Source organism: Phacochoerus africanus, chromosome 13, assembly GCF_016906955.1.
Source record: "Phacochoerus africanus isolate WHEZ1 chromosome 13, ROS_Pafr_v1, whole genome shotgun sequence".
NCBI classification, from domain to species: domain Eukaryota; kingdom Metazoa; phylum Chordata; class Mammalia; order Artiodactyla; family Suidae; genus Phacochoerus; species Phacochoerus africanus.
Genome location: NC_062556.1, coordinates 46,233,593 through 46,245,776, shown reverse-complemented (window position 1 = coordinate 46,245,776; position 12,184 = coordinate 46,233,593). Strand labels below are relative to the sequence as shown.

General features: G+C 43.5%; 1 protein-coding gene across 11 annotated transcripts in view; it reads left to right on the top strand.

Annotated features, from left to right (window-relative positions):
- KLF12 (KLF transcription factor 12) overlaps window positions 1-12,184 on the top strand; it is a 495,578-nt gene that overhangs the window by 76,216 nt on the left and 407,178 nt on the right. Inside the window, exon 1 of one of the 11 annotated variants that reach the window (XM_047756493.1) lies at window positions 209-2,695. The exons of the other annotated variants lie outside the window; for them this stretch is intronic. The gene's annotated coding sequence lies outside the window, so the exon portion shown is untranslated. Of the gene's footprint in view, window positions 1-208; window positions 2,696-12,184 lie in introns of those variants that run through there. 11 annotated transcript variants of the gene reach the window in all.

Sequence of the window (12,184 nt, the reverse complement as noted above, 5' to 3'; positions counted from 1 at the left end):
CCTTTTCATTAAACATATTTATACATTTTTTCAAGTTGATTTTTATTTTATGTTGGCTTATGAAATCTACCATGTTGTCTGTACAGCAGAAATTGACAAAACATTGTAAATCAACTCAAACAGAAAAAAGAAAAAATCTTACCAAAAAAATCTACGATGTTGTATCAGTTTCAGGTGGACAGCAAAGTTATTCAGTTATACATATGCATCTATCTCTTCTTTTACGGAAGCAGTTTTGATGTCCTTAAAGTTGAGTGTAAAGAAAAAAAAAAAACAAACCAAAACCCATTTAGGTTTTGTATGTTTCGTATTGGCTGTCAGTTAGCTCTTTTCATCAGACCGTCTGCCCACTCTCACCTCAGCGAGGAGCCTTCTTCCAGAGTCCACATGAAACGAAAGGTTCATCTTAGGGGGTGGTGGGCAAGGCAGAACTGCCTCGCCTTAAGGAGCAGCCGGTGCGAGCATTCTGCCAACTGGCTGGTTTGTGAGAATGAGTGAAGTCATCAAGGCCAGAGCTATTTTCATGCACGGACACGGAGCTCCGGGGCAGCTGGAGGTGCTGCACAGATGAAGAGGTTTTCAGAAGCAGAAAATTTCCCTGCTGACTGATAGCATCCCCGCTTCCCACCGGCGGGGGCCTCTGACATCTCCAGGCAGCACTAGGTCTTGTGTAATAGCCCAGACAGAGGAGGGATGGGGAAGTGTTTCTAGCCTTTCCCGGTTATCCAAAGCCAGGTCTCCATATCAAGATGCTAGGACCGCCCTCCAGGATAGGTGGCCCCCTTGGTCAGGAAAATAGGGGTGGTGCACCAGCTGGAGGTGCAGGCTTCTGTTCATGGAGCAAGGCGGATTCTTTTTCCTTTTTTTTTTTTCCTACTTCTTTTACTCAAAAAGGTCAGAAATGCAAAGGCTGCCCTTTGTGCTGACACCATCCTGTAGGAGATTAGGAGCAGAGTAAAGGAAGTGGGATGTGCATCATGTATAATTTATCAGCACATTGAAAACAAATTGAACAGCACGCTGGACAGTCAACCACTGCACAACAGCACCGATGTGGGAGAAAATGCCTTTCTTAAACTCTTAAGAAAAAGATCGATCACTTGTAAAACCAATTTTTTGGTGTAATCCGAACTGCGTTTTCCCATTCTGATCCTGAACTCTGCCTTGTGGGCTCTGCCACTAAAGAGCCTTCAGAAATGCATAAATGAATATGTGATGAGAGAATCATCTACCGGATGCTGTTTTAACCACTTCCGAAAGGATCTAAAAGTGTACACCGAGCTCCGGCCCTTCAGCGACTTCAAAAAAGTCCAGATACATCCACCAAATGGAGATAAATTTAGCGATAATGAGATACTAAGTTGGCGCCTAAGACATTCACTCCTTTTCAGCTTCACTGATGCAAGGATTTTCAATTCAAGAAGCAAGAGGTATCGCCTGATAAGTAGTTTCCTACAATAGGAGTGAATCAAAGCAGACCCTCTTCAGCATGAGTGCACTCAGGGGTCATGACTGTGGAAGCTGCCATGATTCAACCCTGTTGAGCAATGGGCCGTCAGAGACAGGAAGCTGCCTTGTTTATTCAAAGTAGGTACCACAGTCTCAGCCAGCTGAGCAAGGTTTTGCAGACACTTTCATTCTGAATAGGAAGCCCTGGTGCAAGCAAAAACCAAAAAGCCAAAGTACTTGGGATAGGTGTTGATACAGTACTAAGGCTTTCAGAGCTCCTGTTTATTTTCTTAATATTTTTAATTAAAAAGGCACAACCTTTACATTTCTTTTTCAGTAACAGTTAACAGTTTAGCAAAGCTCTCATGTAAGTCAGGATTGGACAGAGTGCATGGCCTGGATTTCTACAATGCTTGATGAATTCAAAGTTAATGAAACCTTGATGCAGGGAGGGGTGGCTTCCTTCAGACTCTTCCAAAAGGCGTATATTCAGAGGTTCTGCAGGACAAAATCACCATTGCCTTAGGATTTCTGGGCAAGTGGGGGAGGGATTGCAGAGTAATTTGATAGAATTGGGGGCATCATTTGGAACATTTTCAATTACAGATGAAGAAAGTAATACCGCAAAGCGTCTTTCTTTCCTGATAATATCATAGTCTAAGAATTATCATGGAAGTTAGATGAATGAATCCAACTGAGAGTTGCTTTCTGTTCAGTATTAGACTTGTTATTTGGGGGGGGGGGGATTAAGAAAAACTGTAGTAATCTTAAATGAAAGCTTTCCTAGATATAATTTACTCTTTCTCTGAAGGCTAAAAGGAACTTGAGGATCCTGAAATCTGGTATTGTTTTGAAAAGCCAGGCTTGAGATCTAACTTCCTCCTTATTGCTATGGGACCAAGGGCACGTAACATATCTGGGGCCTCTGTTTCCTCGTTTGTAAGATGACCTTAATTAAAAGAACCTCCCTGAAAGGATTGTTGTGACATTTTGAAAGAATAGCTCCAAAAGGCCCTAGTGTGATGTCTAGTATGTAGAAAGAGCAAAATAAAGGTGGCCCATTCGTATGATGACTAATAATGTTATTTTCTTCTTCCTCAAGGCTCTCATTTGAAAGATTCATTTTCACTTCCGTCTGACTATTGGACCACGGTCTGCATTTGGTCCACCACCCTCACCTCTGATACTGGAAAATAATTTTCCTTCTGGTGGTCTGAAATGAAGGCTCTAGCAGTAATAAAGATCAGTAAGTTAAAACCTGTGAATAGAGGTCATCAAACATTTCAGAGGAGATAATAGGGGCAACCCCAAGTTCAGAATAGCAGGTTTCATTCATGGTCATTTTATATATTAAGAACTCCTCTTTCCTGCTTTTACCTCTTGATCTTAGCCATACAGGGGTATGCATTTTCATATGAAGTTTTTGCATCCTTTTAATAAATGATTGCTGCTGCTGCTGCTGCTATTTAAAGGATGACGAAGTTACGAGGTGTATCTCTCGGTACCTGTTTTAGAGATGCGAAAACCAAGGCTCTGAGACACTTGTTAAAAAGTGGCTGAATTAACTTTGCTTCACTTTTTGTTTTTCTCTCCTCCTGTCTCCACCTCTTTCTTCCTCTGATTCTGCTCCTCACTGTACCTTCTTGGCTTTGTTCCTTTTCACCCTTCATTTTGTTCTTCTCCCTTTGTGTGTTACTCTTCCCCTTATTTTATTTTTTCTCATTTCCCTTATGTATATCAAAAATAACTTTTAAGAAGTTGCTGTCTCTCATGATTTTTAAGATTTTTATACCCGTTTTTAGAGACAGTTATCGATTTTCTTTTAAAGCTGTCGAATTAAGTTGCCCTTTGGGAGTTCCCGCTGTGGTGCAGTGGGTCGAGGATCTAGCGTTCCTGTCTCTGCAGTGGAGCGAGTCTGATCCCTGGCCCGGTGCAGTGGCTTAAGGATCCAGTGTTGCTGCAGCTGTGGCGTAGGTCTCAATTGTGGCTTCGATTTGATCTCTGGCCCGGGAATTTCCATATGCCATAGGTGCAGCCAAAAAAAAAAAAAAAAAAAAAAAGTCGCACTTTGGCCAGTGATTTCACTTGCCTCCCCAGCATGACTACCTGACAGGAAACGTAGTTATTCTTTTGGTTACTCTTGGATAAGAGAAAGCGGCAACTCACTGATACACATCTTGGAATTTTTCGTTTTCACTGATAGACAATTCAACGTTCACTAACAAGTGGTCTGGTTTTAAAAGACATCGTATAGTAATTACCATTTCGATTATTTTAAATCTGTCTTCTCAGAGTTCAAAACCTGCTGTAACCTATTCTTGGAGAGTCCAGTGAATTAAGTTGGACCCTTTTCAAAGGCAACCGGAAGAGGTCAGAGCTCCCTCCCGGGCTCCGGGGCTGGGCAGAGGCTGTGCACAGCTGGCCCCCAGCCTGCTTCTGTGTGACCATCTCACACGGCTGTCCCTTTGCAGTTTGTACCTGCCCCCTCCCCATGCCACCCCTTGCCCTTTTTCCTTTTTGTTAAAAGATCATGTGCTGTTAACTTGAAGAAGGGAAACTGAAAATGAGGCATTCAGAACAACAACAACAAGAACAACAACAGGCTTGAAATTGAATACCAGACCATATTTAAGAAATTCCCATAGTCAGGGTCCAACAGTTTGTGCCTGGCAGCCCATCAGTGGTCCGTGACCTGCCTCCTCTCTTCCTTTGATGGCTCCTAGTAACTTAAAAATTCTGAGCTCTTAAGTTATGCAAAGCCCTATGACTTTCTCTGGCCCTGATGCCCGGTTCTGAACCTCCTTTTGCTTATCGAAAAAAATCATTAATATTTTCTAGCTCCAAGTCTTTGCTTTCCCCTTTCTCTACGAGGCCTCACAGTGCAGGGGAAGTATGCAGATTTTTTCTTTTCCTCCCCACTGAGTTAAATTTCACCCCCCCTTCCCTCTCAAAGAAGGCAGCCATGGCTTTTAAATATTTTCCACTCCTCTTTTGCATGTAGAATTAAAGCCAAAACAAATTATGGTAATCTTAGCTTTTTAGTTGAAGAGATTTTGGATGAGTTGAAGTTTACTGCAACTTTAACATTTTTTAGTTTGACAATATAGTCGGGTAACACAATTTTCATTTTCACAGATTACTTTTCTGAGCCTATTTGCAGACCAAAGCATGGCAAATACATGAATAAGTTTCACTTCTTTTCTCTGTGTAGGAAACTTTTCATGTTAAATAGGATTCTTATACACTCAAAGGGATATGCCGCATAATTTTCCACCTAGTGGCACATAAGTTGGATTTCTTATTCATCACACACCATATGCAGTGTTATTAATCTTTACTGTAAGTAGAATGACAAGTGAGCAATAAAAGCAGGCCTTAAATAACTACCAACAAATAATACAGAAAAAAAAATTCCCCTAACAGATGCTTAAGAAAGAAGTGACAGTCAGTGAAATTTGGGTTACTTGTATGTTGCGTAACTGATGTGCTGCTGTGTACCCTCAATATGGTCCACGGTTTTCACTTCAGATCGTTGTGTGGAGTCCATTCTTTTCTCCTTTTCCCTCCTCCATCTCTCTTCCATTTTCTCCTTCCCCTTCCTCCTCCATACTTTCCACACCTCTTAACTCCTATCAGAAAATCTTCTCTGGGTGGAACCATCTGACTCTTTCCTCCTTTCCATTCTTCAGGCAGGTGTTGCCTTTGTCTCTAACCAAGGACCCAGACATGCCCCTCATCTGTATCCAAGGTCCCTAAGCGTGCCCATCATCTGCATCCATGGTCCCAAGCATGCCCCTCATCTGTATCCAAGGTCCCAAGCATGCCCATCATCCGTATCCAAGGTCCCTAAGCGTGCCCATCATCTGCATCCATGGTCCCAAGCATGCCCCTCATCTGTATCCAAGGTCCCAAGCATGCCCATCATCCGTATCCAAGGTCCCTAAGCGTGCCCATCATCTGCATCCATGGTCCCAAGCATGCCCCTCATCTGTATCCAAGGTCCCTAAGCATGCCCATCATCTGCATCCATGGTCCCAAGCATGCCCATCATCTGTATCCAAGGTCCCAAGCATGCCCATCATCCGTATCCATGGTCCCTAAGCGTGCCCATCATCTGCATCCATGGTCCCAAGCATGCCCATCATCTGCATCCATGGTCCCAAGCATGCCCCTCATCTGTATCCAAGGTCCCAAGCATGCCCATCATCCGTATCCATGGTCCTAAGCACACCCATCTTCCTTGGACTGGGTTGAGAATAGCCTTTAGAGTACAAGATGCCACTCTTGCTTGATGCTTCCTGTCCCTGTGTCCTTTGCCTTCCTTGCCCATTTTGACAGTCCACTGCTGCTCTTGGGGTTGTTTGGGCTATTGTTATTGATGTCTCCTCTGCCAGCTGCACCTTGGACTCATTCCTGGGTCTTACCTTGCCACCATTTATCCTGGTCCTGGGCTTGGTGCTTTATAGCCCTTGCTTCTTGGCTGCCTGCTGCCTGAAACAACTGTGTTTGGGGTGAATTGATGCTGTTGTTTTTCTTCTGTCTCCATTGCTTATCCATGCCCTCCCATAGTGAATGAAAACTTTTCTATGGGTGCATCTTTTTTTTTATTTATGAAAGTATAATTTATTTAAAGTGTGTTAATTTCTGCTCTACAGCAGAGTGATTCAGATGTCTGAATATCTATATAGCTTTTTATATTCTTTTCCATTATGGTGTATCACAAGATATGGAATATAGTTCCCCGTGCTGTACAGTAGGACCTTGCTGTTTCTCTCTTCTATGTATAATAGTTTACATCTGCTCATCTCAAACACTCTTCCTGCCCTCCCACCTTGCTCAGCAACCACAAGTCTGTTCTCTGTGTCAGTGAGTCTGTTTCAGTTTCGTAAATATGTTCATTTGTGTCATATCTTAGATTTATAGGCACATCTTGACAGTTTCATGTGCTGAGCCATGGTGAGCTCTGCAAAGAAGACCAACCCCAAAGCAGAAGGGCCTGGTAATATCACTATGGAAAGTAGGTTAAAGGATCTTGACTGGGCCTCCAGTTTGATTTTGAACTTTTCAGATGAGCTTCGTATGTGCACAGTGATGTAGAGACCATGCCTACTGCAAGCCTCGTTGCCTTCTGTTGCATCTTGTAAAGAACCAAGAAAATACAGTTTACAAATATCCTTAGATACTTGGATGGCAAAGTAAATGCCTTGCTGTTGATTTGTTATTGTGGCCCATCAGTGCTAGTATTGTGTATCTTTTTCTTCTAATAAATTGCTTTGTAGCCAGGGTTTTGCTTTTTAAAGACATGTAAGTGACTGGAATGGACTTGAGCAATAGAAGTCTAAATTTCCATCTTCCTTGATGCTAAGACTATAAGGCATTTTGGTGAGAGAGTAGAGGGCAGAATTTGACTTCCCAAAGCTTCAAGTGAACTTCTTTTGGTAGTTTCTTCCCACGTGATTTTTCTAGTGCTTTTTAAACATTCAGCAAAGTTGTTGTTGGTTTGTTTTCTGGGGCATGAGAAGTTTTATTCATTGCTAGATGCTCTTGAGCCAGAAATTTAACTTCTCTTTCCCCTGCCCATAAGATATTAATTATTGGAATTATTCCTGACTTTTTTCATAGGGATGTCATGATGCTTTGGACTACATGTCCTGTTTGAATGCAAAGTACATTATGATAATGGGATTTTTATTATTTTCTTTAATGTCAAATCTTCGCTCACTAATTTTTAATTAGGTTAACTGTGTTGAAGATATTTATGCTCATGAGTCATTTTTATTTTAATTTTCTTTTCTTTTATTTATTTATTTATTTTTATCTTTTCTAGGGCCGCTCCCCCTTCATATGGAGGTTCCCAGGCTAGGGGGTGAATTGGAGCTGTAGCCACCGGCCTACACCAGAGTCATGGCAACGTGGGATCCAAGCCACGTCTGCAACCAGATCCAGAGCAATGCCGGATCCTAGCTTTGTCTTCAACCTACACCACAGCTCATGGCAACGCCGGATCCTTAACCCACTGAGCAAGGCCAGGGATCGAACCCGCAACCTCATGGTCCCTGGTCAGATTCGTTAACCGCTGCGCCATGATGGGAACTCCCTTTCTTTTAATTTTATGGGCACACCTACAGTATATGAAAATTCCTGGGCCAGGAATTGAACTCCGAGCCACAACTGTGAGCTGCTCCACAGCTGCAGGCAATGTCGGGATTGAACCCACACCTCCAGCAACCCGAGCTGCTTAGTTAGATTATTAATCTGATGCGCAATGGTGGGAACCCCAGTCATTTTTCTTAATAAGATCATAGGTGTATTCCCTTTGTTTTTACTTTAGAAATGAGGAAAAAGCAGTTCTATGAAGAATAGGAAATACACTGTCCAGAGAATGAAAGCCTCTGAGTTAATGTAGTCAGTAAAATATGCAGGCATACAACTGTGTTCAGAACGCCAGAAAATTAGATGAACAGGAAGGCAGCACAGCCATGAGAATGGCCCTGGGGTCTGATCTTGACATTGTCTCTCATAAGCTGTGTGCTCCCTGGTAAGTCGTGAGTTATTTTTTCATTTATAAAACATGATTCATTTGAGCTTGCCAATTCCCAAATTCCCTTGTGTTGTGGTCATCTTAAAATCAAGCATCAGAGTTCCCGTTGTGGCTTAAGAAGCAGACTAGTAACCATGAGGATATGGGTCTGATCCCTGGGTCAGTGGGTTAAGGATCTGGTGTTGCCCTAAGCTGTGGTGTAGGTTGAAGACAAGGCTAGGATCTGGCATTGCTCTGGCTGTGGTGTAGCCTGGCACCTGTAGCTCTGATTCAACCCCTAGCCTGGGGACTTCCCTATGCTGCAGGTGGGGCTGTAAAAAGACAAAAAACAAAACAAAACCAAACCAAGTATCCACTTGCCCTGTCTTCTCTGCTTCTCCCTTCCGTGTCAGTTCTTGGATTTGGCCCTCTGCAAGGGAGCTCATGTAGACCTCAGTGAGCTGATTCTCTGTGGCATTTAAGTTGCTGAATAAAAAACCTCCAGCTTGTAGTTCCCTGGTGGTGCAGAGGGTTAAGGGTCCTGTGCTGACACTGCTGTGACTTGGGTTGCGGCTGTGGCATGGGTTTGATCCCTTGCCCTGGAATTTGCGCATTCCACAGGCACTGTTAAAAAAAAAGGCAGAAAGAAAAAACTCCATCTTGTAATGACAGAGCCCTTATTAACTTTTCTTTTTTTAAATAATTCTGTATCATGTATAAATTATTTCTGGCCAAGGTGTCTAGAAGTTCAATTGACCATCTGAGTTAGTTGATTTGATTTCTCTGTTTGAATTGTCCTAGCGGTTTGCTTAGCCTAATGGTTGTTGGGTTTTGCTTTTTAGGGCCTCACCTCTGGCAATTAGAAGTTCCGAGTCTAGGGGTTGAATTGGAGCTACAACTGTCAGCCTACGCCACAGCCACAGCAATGCGCGATCCGAGCCGCATCTGCAACCTACACCACAGCTCACAGCAACACCAGATCCCCAACCACTGAGTGAAGCCAGGGATCGAACCTGCATCCTCACGGATACTAGTTGGATTCATTTCCTCTGCACCAGGATGGGAACTCCCAGGGGTAGACTTTCAGTGCTTTGTTTTTAATCCCCTTTGCTCTAAGGATTTTGATGCTGTGAATAGTCTGAAATGCTTGTGAAGATATTCTGGAGGAGTTTTGAATTTAATATATCTTAATCATATTTTTTTAAAATTGTCTTTTTAGGGCCACACCCTCAGCATATGGAGGTTCCCAGGCTAGGTGTCAAATCAGAGCTGTAGCCACTGGCCTACACCACTGCCACAGCAACTCCAGATCCGAGCTGCATTTGCAACCTTCACCACAGCTCACGGCAACGCTGGATCCTTAACCCACTGAGCGAGGCCAGGGATCGAACCCGCAACCTCATAGTTCCTAGTTGGATTTGTTACCCACTGTGCCACGACGGGAACTCCGACGGGAACTCCTTAATCATACTTTATATAATAGAATACATGGAGAAGCTTACCGAAGTTGGGATTTTATATAAAAAATACAACTCGAATTACTTTTCCAATTTATACCTAATGAATAAACCTGTAAATGTTCATAGCACTATTCTGTACGTGCTGGTCCCACAAAAGTGAGAGTCTGTCTCCAGTTTTTCAGTGACTGTGAGTCTCTTGGTCCCGGTCACCCTTCGCTGTGACCAGAGTCCAGACATGATGAAGGTTTTCTGCTTTTTCTCCCAGTCATCTTCCTTCTCAACAATGTACTCATGTCACTATAAGCAGTATTTCTAGCACATTTTCTTGTCCAAGAAGGTTCACGCAGTACTTGCCGATTACAGGCCTTCCCTCTCCCCTTATTGAACATCTGCTGGGTGTGAAGTCCAGTTCCCGGGGAGGGAAATTCCAGCATTTATAAAGCATTGTTCTGGCTGCTATGAAGCCAGAGGAGGTGGTATGTTGAATGGTGCACCACTCTAGCCTCTGCCTGCTGGAATTTGCATCCCGCTGAGCTGCTTCCTGAGCCTGTGACTTTGGCCAGGCTGTACCTTCTGTCCTCGTTTCCTCCTTGAGGGAACAGCATGCTAACCCTACCTTGTAGGGTTGCTGTGGGCCTTAAATGAATTAATATATAGAAGGGACTTAGTATGGTGCCTGACCCACAATAACCCCTAGTTTTTACTATTATTATTATTATTATTATTATTATTATTATTATTATTGGTAGTGGTTGTACTGTTGGGAGAGGTAGATGGTATTTCTTTCCATTTTGATGCTTACAGTTTCATGAAAAGTTGAGAGTTCTATTACAAGGAATATGTACTAAGAGTAAATTGTGTTTAGAATACAGCCAGCTTTTCACCACACGTGGCAAATGAAGTTTTTCCCTGTGAGTGTTTTAGTTAATAGAATTAGCTTAGATAATATGTTAAGTATACTTGGCTACGTAATCCATCCTTAATTGCTTGAGCTATTTCAGTTTACAATAGCAAGTACGTGAAGATGCTCATTGTAAACATAAGGGCCAAAACATAAACAAACTAGATAATAGAGTTTCCTGATACAGTTGCTCTCTCCTCATTAGCTGTAAGTTAATGTGTATGAGCTTTTCTTTTCTTTCTTTTTTTGCTTTTAGGTCCGCACCTGTCACATACGGAGGTTCCCCAGCTAGGGGGTCCAGTCGGAGCTATAGCTGCTGGCCTATGCCACAGCCACAGCCACGCCAGATCTGGAGCGACATCTGCATCCCACGTCACCGCTCACAGCGAGGCAGGATCCTTAACCCACTGATCGAGGCCAGGGATCGAACCCACAAGCTCATGGTTCCTGGCCGGATTCGTTTCTGCTGGGCCTTGATGGGAACGCCGGCATGAGCTTTTCTGATGAGTGCTGGTGTGGCTGTGACGTACAGCACAGGGCAGCAGGGAAGACGCCAAAGATTTTGGAGGAAAGCAAGGCTGTGGATTGGCAGAGAAGAAGAGGAAAGGCAGAGTGGCCGAGAAGTGCAGTATTTCAGAAGTTCATGAGGCTGAAATGAGCAGATTTTATGCCAGGGAGAGGAAGCCAGGTGCTCTCCTGATTTTCCTCTCAGCTGCACTCATGGGAGAAAAGGACAGATGCCACGAGGGGTGACATTATCGAGAAGGGATTTACTCATGGCTCTGTGTGGCTTCCTCACGTCCAAAGGGCATTGCCTTTACAATTTAGAGAACTGGAATAGATACTTGCTTTGGGGAAAGAATTCTCCCATTTGAATGGCCTGTGATGGGATCCAGGCCAAGACCGTGGGGTGTGATGTTGGCTGGGGTGGATGGCCTGCTTCCTTGCCTGTTAACTCGATTCTCAGCTTTGATAAATGGACCCATTGTTATTTCCCATGGAGTGTCAGAAAACTGACTTTCAGTGGAAGAAGTCTTCTCAGGAGTGGGACCAGCAGAAAACTTAAAAAGCAACTTAGCCATCAATTAAAAAAATATAATTCTCAGAATTATCTAGTGGGCAGCAGGTGGTTACCAGGGGACTGTGCATCCGTGATATCCACACTTTTGATGCCAAAGTTTTTGTTTTGGACTGTGGTCCAGTTTCTAGGTTTAAAAGCAATCTGACATTTACATTTATAGAATATTTTATAGTTTAATCCACAGTTACTCTAAGAAGAAGTTACAGTATCTCCCCCCCCCCCCCGCTTTTTTGTTTTTTTGCTTTTTAGGGCTACACCTATGGCATATAGAGGTTCCCAGGTTAGGGGTTGAATTGGAGTTGTAGCTGCCGGCCTATGCCACAGCCACAGCAGTGCAGGATCTAAGCCGAGTCTGTGACCTAAACCACAGCTCACAGCAGTGCCAGATCCTTAACCCACGGGGCAAGGCCAGGGATTGAACCTGAGTCCTCATGGATGCTGGTTAGATTCGTTAACCACTGAGCCACAACAGGAACTCCCAGTATTTCCCTTTTTTATGCATAAGGAAAATGAGGGATAGAAGGTAAAATACATAATTTGGGAGTTCCTGTTGTGACACAGTGGAAACAAACCCTCATAGCATCCATGAGGATGTGGGTTTGATCCCTGGCCTTGCTCAGTGGGTCAGGGATCTGGTATTGCTGTGAGCTGTGGTGTAGGCAGGCAGCTGTAACTCTGATTTGACCCCTAGCCTGGGAGCTTCCATATGCTACAAGTGTGACCCTAATAAGCCAAAAAAAAAAAAACCCCAAAAAACAAAAAAACAGCAAACC